Source organism: Eleutherodactylus coqui, chromosome 3, assembly GCF_035609145.1.
Source record: "Eleutherodactylus coqui strain aEleCoq1 chromosome 3, aEleCoq1.hap1, whole genome shotgun sequence".
NCBI lineage: Eukaryota > Metazoa > Chordata > Amphibia > Anura > Eleutherodactylidae > Eleutherodactylus > Eleutherodactylus coqui.
This window is the reverse complement of record NC_089839.1, coordinates 316,449,372-316,474,009: the sequence shown is the minus strand read 5'-3', so window position 1 is coordinate 316,474,009 and position 24,638 is coordinate 316,449,372. Positions and strand designations below refer to the sequence as shown.

The 24,638-nt window shown below is 50.0% G+C and overlaps 1 protein-coding gene across 3 annotated transcripts in view; it reads left to right on the top strand.

Annotated features, from left to right (window-relative positions):
- LOC136622032 (uncharacterized) overlaps window positions 1–24,638 on the top strand; it is a 63,056-nt gene that overhangs the window by 34,559 nt on the left and 3,859 nt on the right. The window lies entirely within an intron of this gene.

Genomic DNA, 24,638 nt, shown 5'->3' with positions numbered 1-24,638 from the left:
ATTACACTTCCTGCCTCACGCCTCACATATTACACTTCCTGCCTCGCGCCTCACATATTACACTTCATGCCTCGTGCCTCACATATTTCACCTAATGCCTCACATATTACACTTCCTGCCTCGCGCCTCACATATTGCACCTAATGCCTGACATATTGCACTTCCTGCCTCGTGCCTCACATATTGCACTTCCTGCCTCGTGCCTCACATATTGCACTTCCTGCCTCGTGCCTCACATATTGCACTTCCTGCCTCGTGCCTCACATATTGCACTTCCTGCCTCGTGCCTCACATATTGCACTTCATGCCTTCTGCCTCACATATTGCACTTCCTGCCTCGCGCCTCACATATTACACTTCATGCCTTTCGCCTCACATATTACACTTCATGCGTCACATATTGCACTTCATGCCTTCTGCCTCACATATTGCACTTCATGCCTCACATATTGCACTTCATGCCTTCCGCCTCACATATTACACTTCATGCCTCACATATTGCACTTCCTGCCTCGCGCCTCACATATTACACTTCCTGCCTCGCGCCTCACATATTACACTTCCTGCCTCGCGCCTCACATATTACACTACATGCCTCACATATTGCACTTCATGCCTTCTGCCTCACATATTGCGCTTCCTACCTCGCGCCTCACATATTACTCTTCATGCCTCACATATTGCACTTCCTGCCTCGCGCCTCACATATTGCACTTAATGCCTCACATATTACACTTCCTGCCTCGCTCCTCACATATTGCACTTAATGCCTCACATATTGCACTTCATGCCTCGCGCCTCACTTATTGCACTTAATGCCTCACATATTGCACTTCGTGCCTCACATATTGCACGTGATGCCTTCTGCCTCACATATTGCGCTTCCTGCCTCGCGCCTCACATATTACACTACATGCCTCGTGCCTCACATATTGCACTTCATGCCTCACATATTGCACTTCATGCCTTCTGCCTCACATATTGCACTTCCTGCCTCGCGCCTCACATATTACACTTCATGCCTCACATATTGAACTTCATGCCTTCTGCCTCACATATTGCGCTTCATGCCGCGCGCCTCACATATTGCGCTTCATGCCGCGCGCCTCACATATTGCACTTCATGCCTCGCGCCTCACATATTACACTTCCTGCCTCGCGCCTCACATATTACACTTCATGCCTCGTGCCTCACATATTACACTTCATGCCTCGTGCCTCACATATTACACTTCATGCCACGTGCCTCACATATTGCAATTCATGCCTTCTGCCTCACATATTACACTTCCTGCCTCGTGACTCACATATTGCACTTCATGCCTTCTGCCTCACATATTACACTTCCTGCCTCGCGCCTCACATATTACACTTCATGCCTCATGCCTCACATATTGCAATTCATGCCTTCCGCCTCACATATTACACTTCCTGCCGCGCCCCTCACATGTTACACTTCATGCCTCACATATTGCACTTCCTGCCTCGCGCCTCACATATTGCACTTAATGCCTCACATATTACACTTCCTGCCTCGCGCCTCACATATTGCACTTAATGTCTCACATATTACACTTCCTGCCTCGCGCCTCACATATTGCACTTAATGCCTCACATATTGCACTTCATACCTCACATATTGCACTTGATGCCTTCTGCCTCACATATTGCACTTCCTGCCTCGCGCCTCACATATTGCACTTCCTGCCTCGCGCCTCACATACTACACTACATGCCTCGTGCCTCACATATTGCACTTCATGCCTCACGTATTGCGCTTCATGCCGTGCGCCTCACATATTGCGCTTCATGCCGTGCGCCTCACATATTGCACTTCATGCCTCGCGCCTCACAGATTGCACTTCCTGCCTTCCGCCTCACATATTACACTTCCTGCCTTCCGCCTCACATATTACACTTCCTGCCTCACGCCTCACATATTACACTTCCTGCCTCGCGCCTCACATATTACACTTCATGCCTCGTGCCTCACATATTTCACCTAATGCCTCACATATTACACTTCCTGCCTCGCGCCTCACATATTGCACCTAATGCCTCACATATTACACTTCCTGCCTCGCGCCTCACATATTGCACCTAATGCCTCACATATTGCACTTCATGCCTTCTGCCTCACATATTGCACTTCATGCCTTCTGCCTCACATATTGCACCTCCTGCCTCGCGCCTCACATATTGCACTTCCTGCCTTCCGCCTCACATATTACACTTCCTGCCTCACGCCTCACATATTACATTTCCTGCCTCACGCCTCACATATTACACTTCCTGCCTCGCGCCTCACATATTACACTTGATGCCTCGTGCCTCACATATTTCACCTAATGCCTCACATATTACACTTCCTGCCTCGCGCCTCACATATTGCACCTAATGCCTCACATATTACACTTCCTGCCTCGCGCCTCACATATTGCACCTAATGCCTCACATATTGCACTTCATGCCTTCTGCCTCACATATTGCACCTCCTGCCTCGCGCCTCACAGATTGCACTTCCTGCCTTCCGCCTCACATATTACACTTCCTGCCTCACGCCTCACATATTACACTTCCTGCCTCACGCCTCACATATTACACTTCCTGCCTCACGCCTCACATATTACACTTCCTGCCTCACGCCTCACATATTACACTTCCTGCCTCGCGCCTCACATATTACACTTCATGCCTCGTGCCTCACATATTTCACCTAATGCCTCACATATTACACTTCCTGCCTCGCGCCTCACATATTGCACCTAATGCCTGACATATTGCACTTCCTGCCTCGTGCCTCACATATTGCACTTCCTGCCTCGTGCCTCACATATTGCACTTCCTGCCTCGTGCCTCACATATTGCGCTTCCTGCCTCGTGCCTCACATATTGCACTTCATGCCTTCTGCCTCACATATTGCACTTCCTGCCTCGCGCCTCACATATTACACTTCATGCCTTTCGCCTCACATATTACACTTCATGCGTCACATATTGCACTTCATGCCTTCTGCCTCACATATTGCACTTCATGCCTCACATATTGCACTTCATGCCTTCCGCCTCACATATTACACTTCATGCCTCACATATTGCACTTCCTGCCTCGCGCCTCACATATTACACTTCCTGCCTCGCGCCTCACATATTACACTTCCTGCCTCGCGCCTCACATATTACACTTCATGCCTCGTGCCTCACATATTTCACCTAATGCCTCACATATTACACTTCCTGCCTCGCGCCTCACATATTGCACCTAATGCCTCACATATTACACTTCCTGCCTCGCGCCTCACATATTGCACCTAATGCCTCACATATTGCACTTCATGCCTTCTGCCTCACATATTGCACTTCATGCCTTCTGCCTCACATATTGCACCTCCTGCCTCGCGCCTCACAGATTGCACTTCCTGCCTTCCGCCTCACATATTACACTTCCTGCCTCACGCCTCACATATTACATTTCCTGCCTCACGCCTCACATATTACACTTCCTGCCTCGCGCCTCACATATTACACTTCATGCCTCGTGCCTCACATATTTCACCTAATGCCTCACATATTACACTTCCTGCCTCGCGCCTCACATATTGCACCTAATGCCTCACATATTACACTTCCTGCCTCGCGCCTCACATATTGCACCTAATGCCTCACATATTGCACTTCATGCCTTCTGCCTCACATATTGCACCTCCTGCCTCGCGCCTCACAGATTGCACTTCCTGCCTTCCGCCTCACATATTACACTTCCTGCCTCACGCCTCACATATTACACTTCCTGCCTCACGCCTCACATATTACACTTCCTGCCTCACGCCTCACATATTACACTTCATGCCTCGTGCCTCACATATTTCACCTAATGCCTCACATATTACACTTCCTGCCTCGCGCCTCACATATTGCACCTAATGCCTGACATATTGCACTTCCTGCCTCGTGCCTCACATATTGCACTTCCTGCCTCGTGCCTCACATATTGCACTTCCTGCCTCGTGCCTCACATATTGCACTTCCTGCCTCGTGCCTCACATATTGCACTTCCTGCCTCGTGCCTCACATATTGCACTTCCTGCCTCGTGCCTCACATATTGCACTTCCTGCCTTCTGCCTCACATATTGCACTTCCTGCCTCGCGCCTCACATATTACACTTCATGCCTTTCGCCTCACATATTACACTTCATGCGTCACATATTGCACTTCATGCCTTCTGCCTCACATATTGCACTTCATGCCTCACATATTGCACTTCATGCCTTCCGCCTCACATATTACACTTCATGCCTCACATATTGCACTTCCTGCCTCGCGCCTCACATATTACACTTCCTGCCTCGCGCCTCACATATTACACTTCCTGCCTCGCGCCTCACATATTACACTACATGCCTCACATATTGCACTTCATGCCTTCTGCCTCACATATTGCGCTTCCTACCTCGCGCCTCACATATTACTCTTCATGCCTCACATATTGCACTTCCTGCCTCGCGCCTCACATATTGCACTTAATGCCTCACATATTACACTTCCTGCCTCGCTTCTCACATATTGCACTTAATGCCTCACATATTGCACTTCATGCCTCGCGCCTCACTTATTGCACTTAATGCCTCACATATTGCACTTCGTGCCTCACATATTGCACGTGATGCCTTCTGCCTCACATATTGCGCTTCCTGCCTCGCGCCTCACATATTACACTACATGCCTCGTGCCTCACATATTGCACTTCATGCCTCACATATTGCACTTCATGCCTTCTGCCTCACATATTGCACTTCCTGCCTCGCGCCTCACATATTACACTTCATGCCTCACATATTGAACTTCATGCCTTCTGCCTCACATATTGCAATTCATGCCGCGCGCCTCACATATTGCGCTTCATGCCGCGCGCCTCACATATTGCACTTCATGCCTCGCGCCTCACATATTACACTTCCTGCCTCGCGCCTCACATATTACACTTCATGCCTCGTGCCTCACATATTACACTTCATGCCACGTGCCTCACATATTGCAATTCATGCCTTCTGCCTCACATATTACACTTCCTGCCTCGTGCCTCACATATTGCACTTCATGCCTTCTGCCTCACATATTACACTTCCTGCCTCGCGCCTCACATATTACACTTCCTGCCTCACGCCTCACATATTACACTTCATGCCTCGTGCCTCACATATTGCAATTCATGCCTTCCGCCTCACATATTACACTTCCTGCCGCGCGCCTCACATGTTACACTTCATGCCTCACATATTGCACTTCCTGCCTCGCGCCTCACATATTGCACTTAATGCCTCACATATTACACTTCCTGCCTCGCGCCTCACATATTGCACTTAATGTCTCACATATTACACTTCCTGCCTCGCGCCTCACATATTGCACTTAATGCCTCACATATTGCACTTCATACCTCACATATTGCACTTGATGCCTTCTGCCTCACATATTGCACTTCATACCTCACATATTGCACTTGATGCCTTCTGCCTCACATATTGCACTTCCTGCCTCGCGCCTCACATATTGCACTTCCTGCCTCGCGCCTCACATATTGCACTTCATCCCTCGCTCCTCACATATTGCACTTCATGCCTCGCGCCTCACATATTGCACTTCATGCCTCGCGCCTCACATATTGCACTTCCTGCCTCGCGCCTCACATATTTCACTTCATGCCTTCTGCCTCACATATTGCACTTCCTGCCTCGCGCCTCACATATTGCACTTCCTGCCTCGCGCCTCACATATTTCACTTCATGCCTCACATATTGCACTTCATGCCTCCTGCCTCACATATTGCACTTCATGCCTCGCGCCTCACATATTGCACTTCCTGCCTCACATATTACACTTCATGCCTTCTGCCTCACATATGGCACTTCATGCCTCGCGCCTCACATATTGCACTTCATGCCTCGCTCCTCACATATTGCACTTCATGCCTCGCGCCTCACATATTGCGCTTCATGCCGCGCGCCTCACATATTACACTTCCTGCCTCGAGCCTCACATATTACACTTCCTGCCTCACGCCTCACATATTGCAATTCATGCCTTCCGCCTCACATATTACACTTCCTACCGCGCGCCTCACATGTTACACTTCATGCCTCACATATTGCACTTCCTGCCTCGCGCCTCACATATTGCACTTAATGCCTCACATATTACACTTCCTGCCTCGCGCCTCACATATTGCACTTAATGGCTCACATATTACACTTCCTGCCTCGCGCCTCACATATTGCACTTAATGCCTCACATATTGCACTTCATACCTCACATATTGCACTTGATGCCTTCTGCCTCACATATTGCGCTTCATGCCGCGCTCCTCACATATTGCACTTCATGCCTCGTGCCTCACATATTGCACTTCATGCCGCGCACCTCACATATTGCACTTCCTGCCTCGTGCCTCACATATTGCACTTCATGCCTCGTGCCTCACATATTGCACTTCATGCCTCGTGCCTCACATATTGCACTTCATGCCTCGTGCCTCACATATTGCACTTCATGCCTTCTGCCTCACATATTGCACTTCCTGCCTCGCGCCTCACATATTACACTTCATGCCTTCCGCCTCACATATTACACTTCATGCGTCACATATTGCACTTCATGCCTTCTGCCTCACATATTGCACTTCATGCCTCACATATTGCACTTCATGCCTTCCGCCTCACATATTACACTTCATGCCTCACATATTGCACTTCCTGCCTCGCGCCTCACATATTACACTTCCTGCCTCGCGCCTCACATATTACACTTCCGGCCTCACATATTACACTTCCTGCCTCGCACCTCACATATTACACTTCCTGCCTCGCGCCTCACATATTACACTACATGCCTCACATATTGCACTTCATGCCTTCTGCCTCACATATTGCGCTTCCTACCTCGCGCCTCACATATTACACTTCATGCCTCACATATTGCACTTCCTGCCTCGCGCCTCACATATTGCACTTAATGCCTCACATATTACACTTCCTGCCTCGCTCCTCACATATTGCACTTAATGCCTCACATATTGCACTTCATGCCTCGCGCCTCACTTATTGCACTTAATGCCTCACATATTGCACTTCGTGCCTCACATATTGCATGTGATGCCTTCTGCCTCACATATTGCGCTTCCTGCCTCGCGCCTCACATATTACACTACATGCCTCGTGCCTCACATATTGCACTTCATGCCTCACATATTGCACTTCATGCCTTCTGCCTCACATATTGCACTTCCTGCCTCGCGCCTCACATATTACACTTCATGCCTCACATATTGCACTTCATGCCTTGTGCCTCACATATTGCGCTTCATGCCGCGCGCCTCACATATTGCGCTTCATGCCGCGCGCCTCACATATTGCACTTCATGCCTCGCGCCTCACATATTACACTTCCTGCCTCGCGCCTCACATATTACACTTCCTGCCTCGCGCCTCACATATTACACTTCATGCCTCGTGCCTCACATATTGCACTTCATGCCACGTGCCTCACATATTGCAATTCATGCCTTCTGCCTCACATATTACACTTCCTGCCTCGTGCCTCACATATTACACTTCCTGCCTCGCGCCTCACATATTGCACCTAATGCCTGACATATTGCACTTCCTGCCTCGTGCCTCACATATTGCACTTCCTGCCTCGTGCCTCACATATTGCACTTCCTGCCTCGTGCCTCACATATTGCACTTCCTGCCTCGTGCCTCACATATTGCACTTCCTGCCTCGTGCCTCACATATTGCACTTCCTGCCTCGTGCCTCACATATTGCACTTCATGCCTTCTGCCTCACATATTGCACTTCCTGCCTCGCGCCTCACATATTACACTTCATGCCTTTCGCCTCACATATTACACTTCATGCGTCACATATTGCACTTCATGCCTTCTGCCTCACATATTGCACTTCATGCCTCACATATTGCACTTCATGCCTTCCGCCTCACATATTACACTTCATGCCTCACATATTGCACTTCCTGCCTCGCGCCTCACATATTACACTTCCTGCCTCGCGCCTCACATATTACACTTCCTGCCTCGCGCCTCACATATTACACTACATGCCTCACATATTGCACTTCATGCCTTCTGCCTCACATATTGCGCTTCCTACCTCGCGCCTCACATATTACTCTTCATGCCTCACATTTTGCACTTCCTGCCTCGCGCCTCACATATTGCACTTAATGCCTCACATATTACACTTCCTGCCTCGCTCCTCACATATTGCACTTAATGCCTCACATATTGCACTTCATGCCTCGCGCCTCACTTATTGCACTTAATGCCTCACATATTGCACTTCGTGCCTCACATATTGCACGTGATGCCTTCTGCCTCACATATTGCGCTTCCTGCCTCGCGCCTCACATATTACACTACATGCCTCGTGCCTCACATATTGCACTTCATGCCTCACATATTGCACTTCATGCCTTCTGCCTCACATATTGCACTTCCTGCCTCGCGCCTCACATATTACACTTCATGCCTCACATATTGAACTTCATGCCTTCTGCCTCACATATTGCGCTTCATGCCGCGCGCCTCACATATTGCGCTTCATGCCGCGCGCCTCACATATTGCACTTCATGCCTCGCGCCTCACATATTACACTTCCTGCCTCGCGCCTCACATATTACACTTCATGCCTCGTGCCTCACATATTACACTTCATGCCACGTGCCTCACATATTGCAATTCATGCCTACTGCCTCACATATTAAACTTCCTGCCTCGTGCCTCACATATTGCACTTCATGCCTTCTGCCTCACATATTACACTTCCTGCCTCGCGCCTCACATATTACACTTCCTGCCTCACGCCTCACATATTACACTTCATGCCTCGTGCCTCACATATTGCAATTCATGCCTTCCGCCTCACATATTACACTTCCTGCCGCGCGCCTCACATGTTACACTTCATGCCTCACATATTGCACTTCCTGCCTCGCGCCTCACATATTGCACTTAATGCCTCACATATTACACTTCCTGCCTCGCGCCTCACATATTGCACTTAATGTCTCACATATTACACTTCCTGCCTCGCGCCTCACATATTGCACTTAATGCCTCACATATTGCACTTCATACCTCACATATTGCACTTGATGCCTTCTGCCTCACATATTGCACTTCCTGCCTCGCGCCTCACATATTGCACTTCCTGCCTCGCGCCTCACATATTACACTACATGCCTCGTGCCTCACATATTGCACTTCATGCCTCACATATTGCGCTTCATGCCGTGCGCCTCACATATTGCACTTCATGCCTCGCGCCTCACAGATTGCACTTCCTGCCTTCCGCCTCACATATTACACTTCCTGCCTTCCGCCTCACATATTACACTTCCTGCCTCACGCCTCACATATTACACTTCATGCCTCGTGCCTCACATATTTCACCTAATGCCTCACATATTACACTTCCTGCCTCGCGCCTCACATATTGCACCTAATGCCTCACATATTACACTTCCTGCCTCGCGCCTCACATATTGCACCTAATGCCTCACATATTGCACTTCATGCCTTCTGCCTCACATATTGCACTTCATGCCTTCTGCCTCACATATTGCACCTCCTGCCTCGCGCCTCACATATTGCACCTAATGCCTCACATATTACACTTCCTGCCTCGCGCCTCACATATTGCACCTAATGCCTCACATATTGCACTTCATGCCTCCTGCCTCACATATTGCACCTCCTGCCTCGCGCCTCACATATTACACTTCATGCCTTCCACCTCACATATTACACTTCATGCCTCACATATTGCACTTCATGCCTCACATATTGCACTTCCTGCCTTCTGCCTCACATATTGCACTTCCTGCCTCGCGCCTCACATATTACACTTCATGCCTTCCGCCTCACATATTGCACTTCATGCCTTCTGCCTCACATATGGCACTTCATGCCTCGCGCCTCACATGTTTCACTTCATGCCTTCTGCCTCACATATTGCACTTCATGCCTTCTGCCTCACATATTGCACTTCATGCCTTCCGCCTCACATATTACACTTCCTGCCTCGCGCCTCACATATTACACTTCCTGCCTCGCGCCTCACATATTACACTTCCTGCCTCGCGCCTCACATATTACACTTCCTGCCTCGCGACTCACATATTACACTTCCTGCCTCGCGCCTCACATATTACACTTCATGCCTCACATATTGCACTTCATGCCTTGCGCCTCACATATTGCACTTCATGCCTCGCGCCTCACATATTGCACTTCATGCCTCACATATTGCACTTCATGCCTCGTGCCTCACAAATTGCACTTCATGCCTTCTGCCTCACATATTGCACTTCCTGCCTCGCGCCTCACATATTGCACTGCCTGCCTCGCGCCTCACATATTGCACTTCATGCCTCGCGCCTCACATATTTCACTTCATGCCTCACATATTGCACTTCATGCCTCCTGCCTCACATATTGCACTTCATGCCTCGCGCCTCACATATTGCACTTCCTGCCTCACATATTACACTTCATGCCTCGCGCCTCACATATTGCACTTCATCCCTCGCTCCTCACATATAGCATTTCTTGCCTCGCGCCTCACATATTGCACTTCATGCCTCGCGCCTCACATATTGCACTTCATGCCTCGCGCCTCACATATTTCACTTCATGCCTTCTGCCTCACATATTGCACTTCCTGCCTCGCGCCTCACATATTGCACTTCCTGCCTCGCGCCTCACATATTTCACTTCATGCCTCACATATTGCACTTCATGCCTCCTGCCTCACATATTGCACTTCATGCCTCGCGCCTCACATATTGCACTTCCTGCCTCACATATTACACTTCATGCCTTCTGCCTCACATATGGCACTTCATGCCTCGCGCCTCACATATTGCACTTCATGCCTCGCTCCTCACATATTGCACTTCATGCCTCGCGCCTCACATATTGCGCTTCATGCCGCGCGCCTCACATATTACACTTCCTGCCTCGCGCCTCACATATTACACTTCCTGCCTCACGCCTCACATATTACACTTCATGCCTCGTGCCTCACATATTGCACTTCCTGCCTCGCGCCTCACATATTTCACTTCATGCCTCACATATTGCACTTCATGCCTCCTGCCTCACATATTGCACTTCCTGCCTCGCGCCTCAAATATTGCACTTCCTGCCTCACATATTACACTTCATGCCTTCTGCCTCACATATTGCACTTCATGCCTCGCTCCTCACATATTGCACTTCATGCCTCGCGCCTCACATATTGCGCTTCATGCCGCGCGCCTCACATATTACACTTCCTGCCTCGCGCCTCACATATTACACTTCCTGCCTCACGCCTCACATATTACACTTCATGCCTCGTGCCTCACATATTGCAATTCATGCCTTCCGCCTCACATATTACACTTCCTACCGCGCGCCTCACATGTTACACTTCATGCCTCACATATTGCACTTCCTGCCTCGCGCCTCACATATTGCACTTAATGCCTCACATATTACACTTCCTGCCTCGCGCCTCACATATTGCACTTAATGGCTCACATATTACACTTCCTGCCTCGCGCCTCACATATTGCACTTAATGCCTCACATATTGCACTTCATACCTCACATATTGCACTTGATGCCTTCTGCCTCACATATTGCGCTTCATGCCGCGCTCCTCACATATTGCACTTCATACCTCGTGCCTCACATATTGCACTTCATGCCGCGCACCTCACATATTGCACTTCATGCCGCGCACCTCACATATTGCACTTCCTGCCTCGTGCCTCACATATTGCACTTCATGCCTCGTGCCTCACATATTGCACTTCATGCCTCGTGCCTCACATATTGCACTTCATGCCTCGTGCCTCACATATTGCACTTCATGCCTTCTGCCTCACATATTGCACTTCCTGCCTCGCGCCTCACATATTACACTTCATGCCTTCCGCCTCACATATTACACTTCATGCGTCACATATTGCACTTCATGCCTTCTGCCTCACATATTGCACTTCATGCCTCACATATTGCACTTCATGCCTTCCGCCTCACATATTACACTTCATGCCTCACATATTGCACTTCCTGCCTCGCGCCTCACATATTACACTTCCTGCCTCGCGCCTCACATATTACACTTCCTGCCTCGCGCCTCACATATTACACTTCCTGCCTCGCGCCTCACATATTACACTTCCTGCCTCGCGCCTCACATATTACACTACATGCCTCACATATTGCACTTCATGCCTTCTGCCTCACATATTGCGCTTCCTACCTCGCTCCTCACATATTACACTTCATGCCTCACATATTGCACTTCCTGCCTCGCGCCTCACATATTGCACTTAATGCCTCACATATTGCACTTCATGCCTCGCGCCTCACTTATTGCACTTAATGCCTCACATATTGCACTTCGTGCCTCACATATTGCATGTGATGCCTTCTGCCTCACATATTGCGCTTCCTGCCTCGCGCCTCACATATTACACTACATGCCTCGTGCCTCACATATTGCACTTCATGCCTCACATATTGCACTTCATGCCTTCTGCCTCACATATTGCACTTCCTGCCTCGCGCCTCACATATTACACTTCATGCCTCACATATTGCACTTCATGCCTTCTGCCTCACATATTGCGCTTCATGCCGCGCGCCTCACATATTGCGCTTCATGCCGCGCGCCTCACATATTGCACTTCATGCCTCGCGCCTCACATATTACACTTCCTGTCTTGCGCCTCACATATTACACTTCCTGCCTCGCGCCTCACATATTACACTTCATGCCTCGTGCCTCACATATTGCACTTCATGCCACGTGCCTCACATATTGCAATTCATGCCTTCTGCCTCACATATTACACTTCCTGCCTCGTGCCTCACATATTACACTTCCTGCCTCGCGCCTCACATATTGCACCTAATGCCTGACATATTGCACTACCTGCCTCGTGCCTCACATATTGCACTTCCTGCCTCGTGCCTCACATATTGCACTTCCTGCCTCGTGCCTCACATATTGCACTTCCTGCCTCGTGCCTCACATATTGCACTTCCTGCCTCGTGCCTCACATATTGCACTTCCTGCCTCGTGCCTCACATATTGCACTTCATGCCTTCTGCCTCACATATTGCACTTCCTGCCTCGCGCCTCACATATTACACTTCATGCCTTTCGCCTCACATATTACACTTCATGCGTCACATATTGCACTTCATGCCTTCTGCCTCACATATTGCACTTCATGCCTCACATATTGCACTTCATGCCTTCCGCCTCACATATTACACTTCATGCCTCACATATTGCACTTCCTGCCTCGCGCCTCACATATTACACTTCCTGCCTCGCGCCTCACATATTACACTTCCTGCCTCGCGCCTCACATATTACACTACATGCCTCACATATTGCACTTCATGCCTTCTGCCTCACATATTGCGCTTCCTACCTCGCGCCTCACATATTACTCTTCATGCCTCACATATTGCACTTCCTGCCTCGCGCCTCACATATTGCACTTAATGCCTCACATATTACACTTCCTGCCTCGCTCCTCACATATTGCACTTAATGCCTCACATATTGCACTTCATGCCTCGCGCCTCACTTATTGCACTTAATGCCTCACATATTGCACTTCGTGCCTCACATATTGCACGTGATGCCTTCTGCCTCACATATTGCGCTTCCTGCCTCGCGCCTCACATATTACACTACATGCCTCGTGCCTCACATATTGCACTTCATGCCTCACATATTGCACTTCATGCCTTCTGCCTCACATATTGCACTTCCTGCCTCGCGCCTCACATATTACACTTCATGCCTCACATATTGAACTTCATGCCTTCTGCCTCACATATTGCGCTTCATGCCGCGCGCCTCACATATTGCGCTTCATGCCGCGCGCCTCACATATTGCGCTTCATGCCGCGCGCCTCACATATTGCACTTCATGCCTTGCGCCTCACATATTACACTTCCTGCCTCGCGCCTCACATATTACACTTCATGCCTCGTGCCTCACATATTACACTTCATGCCACGTGCCTCACATATTGCAATTCATGCCTTCTGCCTCACATATTACACTTCCTGCCTCGTGCCTCACATATTGCACTTCATGCCTTCTGCCTCACATATTACACTTCCTGCCTCGCGCCTCACATATTACACTTCCTGCCTCGCGCCTCACATATTACATTTCATGCCTCGTGCCTCACATATTGCAATTCATGCCTTCCGCCTCACATATTACACTTCCTGCCGCGCGCCTCACATGTTACACTTCATGCCTCACATATTGCACTTCCTGCCTCGCGCCTCACATATTGCACTTAATGTCTCACATATTACACTTCCTGCCTCGCGCCTCACATATTGCACTTAATGTCTCACATATTACACTTCCTGCCTCGCGCCTCACATATTGCACTTAATGCCTCACATATTGCACTTCATACCTCACATATTGCACTTGATGCCTTCTGCCTCACATATTGCACTTCCTGCCTCGCGCCTCACATATTGCACTTCCTGCCTCGCGCCTCACATATTGCACTTCCTGCCTCGCGCCTCACATATTACACTACATGCCTCGTGCCTCACATATTGCACTTCATGCCTCACATATTGCGCTTCATGCCTTCTGCCTCACATATTGCACTTCATGCCTCACATATTGCACTTCATGCCTTCCGCCTCACATATTACACTTCATGCCTCACATATTGCACTTCCTGCCTCGCGCCTCACATATTACACTTCCTGCCTCGCGCCTCACATATTACACTTCCTGCCTCGCGCCTCACATATTACACTACATGCCTCACATATTGCACTTCATGCCTTCTGCCTCACATATTGCGCTTCCTACCTCGCGCCTCACATATTACTCTTCATGCCTCACATATTGCACTTCCTGCCTCGCGCCTCACATATTGCACTTAATGCCTCACATATTACACTTCCTGCCTCGCTCCTCACATATTGCACTTAATGCCTCACATATTGCACTTCATGCCTCGCGCCTCACTTATTGCACTTAATGCCTCACATATTGCACTTCGTGCCTCACATATTGCACGTGATGCCTTCTGCCTCACATATTGCGCTTCCTGCCTCGCGCCTCACATATTACACTACATGCCTCGTGCCTCACATATTGCACTTCATGCCTCACATATTGCACTTCATGCCTTCTGCCTCACATATTGCACTTCCTGCCTCGCGCCTCACATATTACACTTCATGCCTCACATATTGAACTTCATGCCTTCTGCCTCACATATTGCGCTTCATGCCGCGCGCCTCACATATTGCGCTTCATGCCGCGCGCCTCACATATTGCGCTTCATGCCGCGCGCCTCACATATTGCACTTCATGCCTTGCGCCTCACATATTACACTTCCTGCCTCGCGCCTCACATATTACACTTCATGCCTCGTGCCTCACATATTACACTTCATGCCACGTGCCTCACATATTGCAATTCATGCCTTCTGCCTCACATATTACACTTCCTGCCTCGTGCCTCACATATTGCACTTCATGCCTTCTGCCTCACATATTACACTTCCTGCCTCGCGCCTCACATATTACACTTCCTGCCTCGCGCCTCACATATTACATTTCATGCCTCGTGCCTCACATATTGCAATTCATGCCTTCCGCCTCACATATTACACTTCCTGCCGCGCGCCTCACATGTTACACTTCATGCCTCACATATTGCACTTCCTGCCTCGCGCCTCACATATTGCACTTAATGTCTCACATATTACACTTCCTGCCTCGCGCCTCACATATTGCACTTAATGTCTCACATATTACACTTCCTGCCTCGCGCCTCACATATTGCACTTAATGCCTCACATATTGCACTTCATACCTCACATATTGCACTTGATGCCTTCTGCCTCACATATTGCACTTCCTGCCTCGCGCCTCACATATTGCACTTCCTGCCTCGCGCCTCACATATTGCACTTCCTGCCTCGCGCCTCACATATTACACTACATGCCTCGTGCCTCACATATTGCACTTCATGCCTCACATATTGCGCTTCATGCCGTGCGCCTCACATATTGCACTTCATGCCTCGCGCCTCACAGATTGCACTTCCTGCCTTCCGCCTCACATATTACACTTCCTGCCTTCCGCCTCACATATTACACTTCCTGCCTCACGCCTCACATATTACACTTCATGCCTCGTGCCTCACATATTTCACCTAATGCCTCACATATTACACTTCCTGCCTCGCGCCTCACATATTGCACCTAATGCCTCACATATTGCACTTCATGCCTTCTGCCTCACATATTGCACTTCATGCCTTCTGCCTCACATATTGCACCTCCTGCCTCGCGCCTCACATATTGCACCTAATGCCTCACATATTACACTTCCTGCCTCGCGCCTCACATATTGCACCTAATGCCTCACATATTGCACTTCATGCCTTCTGCCTCACATATTGCACTTCATGCCTCCTGCCTCACATATTGCACCTCCTGCCTCGCACCTCACATATTACACTTCATGCCTTCCACCTCACATATTGCACTTCATGCCTCACATATTGCACTTCATGCCTCACATATTGCACTTCATGCCTTCTGCCTCACATATTGCACTTCGTGCCTCGCGCCTCACATATTACACTTCATGCCTTCCGCCTCACATATTGCACTTCATGCCTTCTGCCTCACATATGGCACTTCATGCCTCGCGCCTCACATGTTTCACTTCATGCCTTCTGCCTCACATATTGCACTTCATGCCTTCTGCCTCACATATTGCACTTCATGCCTTCCGCCTCACATATTACACTTCCTGCCTCGCGCCTAACATATTACACTTCCTGCCTCGCGCCTCACATATTACACTTCCTGCCTCGCGCCTCACATATTACACTTCCTGCCTCGCGCCTCACATATTACACTTTCTGCCTCGCGACTCACATATTACACTTCCTGCCTCGCGCCTCACATATTACACTTCATGCCACACATATTGCACTTCATGCCTTGCGCCTCACATATTGCACTTCATGCCTCGCGCCTCACATATTGCACTTCATGCCTCACATATTGCACTTCATGCCTCGTGCCTCACAAATTGCACTTCATGCCTTCTGCCTCACATATTGCACTTCATGCCTCGCGCCTCACATATTGCACTTCCTGCCTCGCGCCTCACATATTGCACTTCATGCCTCGCGCCTCACATATTTCACTTCATGCCTCACATATTGCACTTCATGCCTCCTGCCTCACATATTGCACTTCATGCCTCGCGCCTCACATATTGCACTTCCTGCCTCACATATTACACTTCATGCCTCGCGCCTCACATATTGCACTTCATCCCTCGCTCCTCACATATTGCACTTCATGCCTCGCGCCTCACATATTGCACTTCATGCCTCGCGCCTCACATATTGCACTTCATGCCTCGCGCCTCACATATTGCACTTCATGCCTCGCGCCTCACATATTGCACTTCATGCCTCGCGCCTCACATATTGCACTTCATGCCTCGCGCCTCACATATTGCACTTCCTGCCTCGCGCCTCACATATTGCACTTCCTGCCTCGCGCCTCACATATTGCACTTCCTGCCTCACATATTGCACTTCATGCCTCCTGCCTCACATATTGCACTTCATGCCTCGCGCCTCACATATTGCACTTCCTGCCTCACATATTACACTTCATGCCTTCTGCCTCACATATGGCACTTCGTGCCTCGCGCCTCACATATTGCGCTTCATGCCGCGCTCCTCACATATTGCACTTCATGCCTCGTGCCTCACATATTGCACTTCATGCCGCGCACCCCACATATTGCACTTCCTGCCTCGTGCCTCACATATTGCACTTCATGCCTCGTGCCTCACATATTGCACTTCATGCCTCGTGCCTCACATATTGCACTTCATGCCTCGTGCCTCACATATTGCACTTCATGCCTTCTGCCTCACATATTGCACTTCCTGCCTCGCGCCTCACATATTACACTTCATGCCTTCCGCCTCACATATTACACTTCATGCGTCACATATTGCACTTCCTGCCTCGCGCCTCACATATTACACTTCCTGCCTCGCGCCTCACATATTACACTTCCTGCCTCGCGCCTCACATATTACACTTCCTGCCTCGCGCCTCACATATTACACTTCCTGCCTCGCGCCTCACATATTACACTTCCTGCCTCGCGCCTCACATATTACACTTCCTGCCTCGCACCTCACATATTACACTTCCTGCCTCGCGCCTCACATATTACACTACATGCCTCACATATTGCACTTCATGCCTTCTGCCTCACATATTGCGCTTCCTACCTCGCGCCTCACATATTACACTTCATGCCTCACATATTGCACTTCCTGCCTCGCGCCTCACATATTGCACTTAATGCCTCACATATTACACTTCCTGCCTCGCTCCTCACATATTGCACTTAATGCCTCACATATTGCACTTTATGCCTCGCGCCTCACTTATTGCACTTAATGCCTCACATATTGCACTTCGTGCCTCACATATTGCATGTGATGCCTTCTGCCTCACATATTGCGCTTCCTGCCTCGCGCCTCACATATTACACTACATGCCTCGTGCCTCACATATTGCACTTCATGCCTCACATATTGCACTTCATGCCTTCTGCCTCACATATTGCACTTCCTGCCTCGCGCCTCACATATTACACTTCATGCCTCACATATTGCACTTCATGCCTTCTGCCTCACATATTGCGCTTCATGCCGCGCGCCTCACATATTGCGCTTCATGCCGCGCGCCTCACATATTGCACTTCCTGCCTCGCGCCTCACATATTACACTTCCTGCCTCGCGCCTCACATATTACACTTCATGCCTCGTGCCTCACATATTGCACTTCATGCCACGTGCCTCACATATTGCAATTCATGCCTTCTGCCTCACATATTACACTTCCTGCCTCGTGCCTCACATATTACACTTCCTGCCTCGCGCCTCACATATTGCACCTAATGCCTGACATATTGCACTTCCTGCCTCGTGCCTCACATATTGCACTTCCTGCCTCGTGCCTCACATATTGCACTTCCTGCCTCGTGCCTCACATATTGCACTTCCTGCCTCGTGCCTCACATATTGCACTTCCTGCCTCGTGCCTCACATATTGCACTTCCTGCCTCGTGCCTCACATATTGCACTTCATGCCTTCTGCCTCACATATTGCACTTCCTGCCTCGCGCCTCACATATTACACTTCATGCCTTTCACCTCACATATTACACTTCATGCGTCACATATTGCACTTCATGCCTTCTGCCTCACATATTGCACTTCATGCCTCACATATTGCACTTCATGCCTTCCGCCTCACATATTACACTTCATGCCTCACATATTGCACTTCCTGCCTCGCGCCTCACATATTACACTTCCTGCCTCGCGCCTCACATATTACACTTCCTGCCTCGCGCCTCACATATTACACTACATGCCTCACATATTGCACTTCATGCCTTCTGCCTCACATATTGCGCTTCCTACCTCGCGCCTCACATATTACTCTTCATGCCTCACATATTGCACTTCCTGCCTCGCGCCTCACATATTGCACTTAATGCCTCACATATTACACTTCCTGCCTCGCTCCTCACATATTGCACTTAATGCCTCACATATTGCACTTCATGCCTCGCGCCTCACTTATTGCACTTAATGCCTCACATATTGCACTTCGTGCCTCACATATTGCACGTGATGCCTTCTGCCTCACATATTGCGCTTCCTGCCTCGCGCCTCACATATTACACTACATGCCTCGTGCCTCACATATTGCACTTCATGCCTCACATATTGCACTTCATGCCTTCTGCCTCACATATTGCACTTCCTGCCTCGCGCCTCACATATTACACTTCATGCCTCACATATTGCACTTCATGCCTTCTGCCTCACATATTGCGCTTCATGCCGCGCGCCTCACATATTGCGCTTCATGCCGCGCGCCTCACATATTGCGCTTCATGCCGCGCGCCTCACATATTGCGCTTCATGCCGCGCGCCTCACATATTGCGCTTCATGCCGCGCGCCTCACATATTGCACTTCATGCCTCGCGCCTCACATATTACACTTCCTGCCTCGCGCCTCACATATTACACTTCATGCCTCGTGCCTCACATATTACACTTCATGCCACGTGCCTCACATATTGCAATTCATGCCTTCTGCCTCACATATTACACTTCCTGCCTCGTGCCTCACATATTGCACTTCATGCCTTCTGCCTCACATATTACACTTCCTGCCTCGCGCCTCACATATTACACTTCATGCCTCGTGCCTCACATATTGCAATTCATGCCTTCCGCCTCACATATTACACTTCCTGCCGCGCGCCTCACATGTTACACTTCATGCCTCACATATTGCACTTCCTGCCTCGCGCCTCACATATTGCACTTAATGTCTCACATATTACACTTCCTGCCTCGCGCCTCACATATTGCACTTAATGTCTCACATATTACACTTCCTGCCTCGCGCCTCACATATTGCACTTAATGCCTCACATATTGCACTTCATACCTCACATATTGCACTTGATGCCTTCTGCCTCACATATTGCACTTCCTGCCTCGCGCCTCACATATTGCACTTCCTGCCTCGCGCCTCACATATTACACTACATGCCTCGTGCCTCACATATTGCACTTCATGCCTCACATATTGCGCTTCATGCCGTGCGCCTCACATATTGCACTTCATGCCTCGCGCCTCACAGATTGCACTTCCTGCCTTCCGCCTCACATATTACACTTCCTGCCTTCCGCCTCACATATTACACTTCCTGCCTCACGCCTCACATATTACACTTCATGCCTCGTGCCTCACATATTTCACCTAATGCCTCACATATTACACTTCCTGCCTCGCGCCTCACATATTGCACCTAATGCCTCACATATTACACTTCCTGCCTCGCGCCTCACATATTGCACCTAATGCCTCACATATTGCACTTCATGCCTTCTGCCTCACATATTGCACTTCATGCCTCCTGCCTCACATATTGCACCTCCTGCCTCGCGCCTCACATATTACACTTCATGCCTTCCACCTCACATATTGCACTTCATGCCACACATATTGCACTTCATGCCTTCTGCCTCACATATTGCACTTCCTGCCTCGCGCCTCACATATTACACTTCATGCCTTCCGCCTCACATATTGCACTTCATGCCTTCTGCCTCACATATGGCACTTCATGCCTCGCGCCTCACATGTTTCACTTCATGCCTTCTGCCTCACATATTGCACTTCATGCCTTCTGCCTCACATATTGCACTTCATGCCTTCCGCCTCACATATTACACTTCCTGCCTCGCGCCTAACATATTACACTTCCTGCCTCGCGCCTCACATATTACACTTCCTGCCTCGCGCCTCACATATTACACTTTCTGCCTCGCGACTCACATATTACACTTCCTGCCTCGCGCCTCACATATTACACTTCATGCCTCACATATTGCACTTCATGCCTTGCGCCTCACATATTGCACTTCATGCCTCGCGCCTCACAAATTGCACTTCATGCCTTCTGCCTCACATATTGCACTTCCTGCCTCGCGCCTCACATATTGCACTTCCTGCCTCACATATTGCACTTCCTGCCTCACATATTGCACTTCATGCCTCGCTCCTCACATATTGCACTTCATGCCTCGCGCCTCACATATTGCACTTCATGCCTCGCGCCTCACATATTGCACTTCATGCCTCGCGCCTCACATATTGCACTTCATGCCTCGCGCTTCACATATTGCACTTCATGCCTCGCGCCTCACATATTACACTTTCTGCCTCGTGCCTCACATACTGTACTACATGCCTCACATATTACACTTCATGCCTTCCGCCTCACATATTACACTTCATGCGTCACATATTGCACTTCCTGCCTTCAGCCTCACATATTGCACTTCATGCCTCGCTCCTCACATACTGCACTACATGCCTCACATATTGCACTTCATGCCGCGCGCCTCACATATTGCACTTCATGCCTCGTGCCTCACATACTGCACTTCCTGCCTCGCATATTGCACTTCCTGCCTTCTGCCTCACATATGGCACTTCATCCCTCGCGCCTCACATATTGCACTTCATGCCTCGTGCCTCACATACTGCACTTCCTGCCTCGCATATTGCACTTCCTGCCTTCTGCCTCACATATGGCACTTCATCCCTCGCGCCTCACATATTGCACTTCCTGCCTCGCGCCTCACATATTGCACTTCATGCCTCGCGCCTCACATATTGCACTTCCTGCCTCGCGCCTCACATATTGCACTTCCTGCCTCGCGCCTCACACATTGCACTTCATGCTTCATGCCTCACATATTGCACTTCATGCCTCGCGCCTCACATATTGCACTTCATGCCTCGCGCCTCACGTATTGCACTTCATGCCGCGCGCCTCACGTATTGCACTTCATGCCGCGCGCCTCACGTATTGCACTTCATGCCGCGCGCCTCACGTATTGCACTTCATGCCGCGCGCCTCACGTATTGCGCTTCCTGCCTCGCTCCTCACATATTGCACGTCCTGCCTCGCGCCTCATGTGTTGCACTTCATGCCGCGCACCTCACGTATTGCACTTCATGCCTCACCCCTTACATATTGCGCTTCATGCTTGCTCCTCACACATTGCACTTCATGCCTCGTGCCTCACATATTGCACTTCGTGCCTCGTGCCTCACATATTGCACTTCCTGCCTCGTGCCTCACATATTGCACTTCATGCCTCGCTCCTCACATATTGCACTTCCTGCCTCGTGCCTCACATATTGCACTTCATGCCTCGCTCCTCACGTATTGCGCTTCATGCCTCGCCCCTTACATATTGCGCTTCATGCCGCGTGCCTCACATATTGCACTTCCTGCCTCGTGCCTCACATATTGCACTTCATGCCTCGCTCCTCACGTATTGCACTTCATGCCTCGCCCCTTACATATTGCGCTTCATGCCGCGTGCCTCACATATTGCACTTCATGCCTCGCTCCTCACGTATTGCACTTCATGCCTCGCCCCTCACATATTGCGCTTCATGCCGCGTGCCTCACTCACCAGTTTCTACATGAGAAATAATCTGTACTGTCCATTAGAACTGATATATTCTGGCTGGGGCCCCGAGCACTGAGGGGCCCCGACTGTCTAGCTCAGAATTACAGTTATGATATTTATAGGTCACATTGGAAGAGAAAACTGCTACAATGTAACAACCGTTGGGTCTTTAATAATAATAATAATAATAATATAATAATAATCTTTATTTGTATAGCGCCACCATATCCCGCAGCGCTTACAGGGGGGATACAGAAAGACAAAAGTACAGACATTACAGAACCACGGTTACATAGTAATCAGCTGATGGAGACAATAGGGGTGCGGGTCCGGCTCCAACGAGCTTACATACTACAAGTAATGGGGGGATACAGAAGGTAAAGGGGCTGGAGATGGGCCCGGTATGGCGGGGTGGAGATGTGCACGGTATGGGGGGGTGGAGATGTGCCCGGTATGGGGGGGTGGAGATGTGCACGGTATGGGGGGGTGGAGATGTGCACGGTATGGGGGGGTGGAGATGGGCACGGTATGGGGGGGTGGAGATGTGCCCGGTATGGGGGGGTGGAGATGGGCACGGTATGGGGGGGTGGAGATGTGCCCGGTATGGGGGGGTGGAGATGTGCACGGTATGGGGGGGTGGAGATGTGCACGGTATGGGGGGGTGGAGATGTGCACGGTATGGGGGGGTGGAGATGTGCGCGGTATGGGGGGGTGGAGAGTGAGGGATGCTATACACACAGACAATGGTCAGACATTTAGCTGTGTGACGGCAGAAACAGTATGACTGCAGGAGCGGTTTATGACGGCTGGCAGGGATTGCAGTCAGTAGGTCAGGGAGCATGTTATCAGGCGGAGTACAGAGGGGTTTGTTTAGGGTATCGGTATGCCTCCCTGAAGAGGTGCGTTTTTAGAGCACGCCTGAAGTTCTGCGAGTCCTGGATTGCCCGGGTAGCCTTTGGTAGTGCGTTCCAGAGGACCGGTGCTGCTCTGGAGAAGTCTTGGAGGCGGGAATGAGAAGTTCGAATTAAAGGGGCACTCAGTCTGGTTTCATTAGCAGAGCGGAGAGCCCGGGCTGGGTGATGGATTGAGATGAGGGAGGTGATATAGGGGGCGCTGCACCTTGGATGAGGGATACAATATAGGGGGGCGCTGCGTAGTGGATGAGGGATACAATATAGGGGGGCGCTGCACTGTGGATGAGGGATACATTATAGGGGGGCGCTGCACTGTGGATGAGGGATACAATATAGGGGGGCGCGGTGCTGTGGATGAGGGATACAATATAGGGGGCGCTGCGCTGTGGATGAGGGATACAATATAGGGGGGTGCTGCACTGTGGATGAGGGATACATTATAGGGGGGCGCTGCGCTGTGGAGGGCTTTGTGGATGAAGGTAGTGAGTTTAAATTGTATTCTGTATG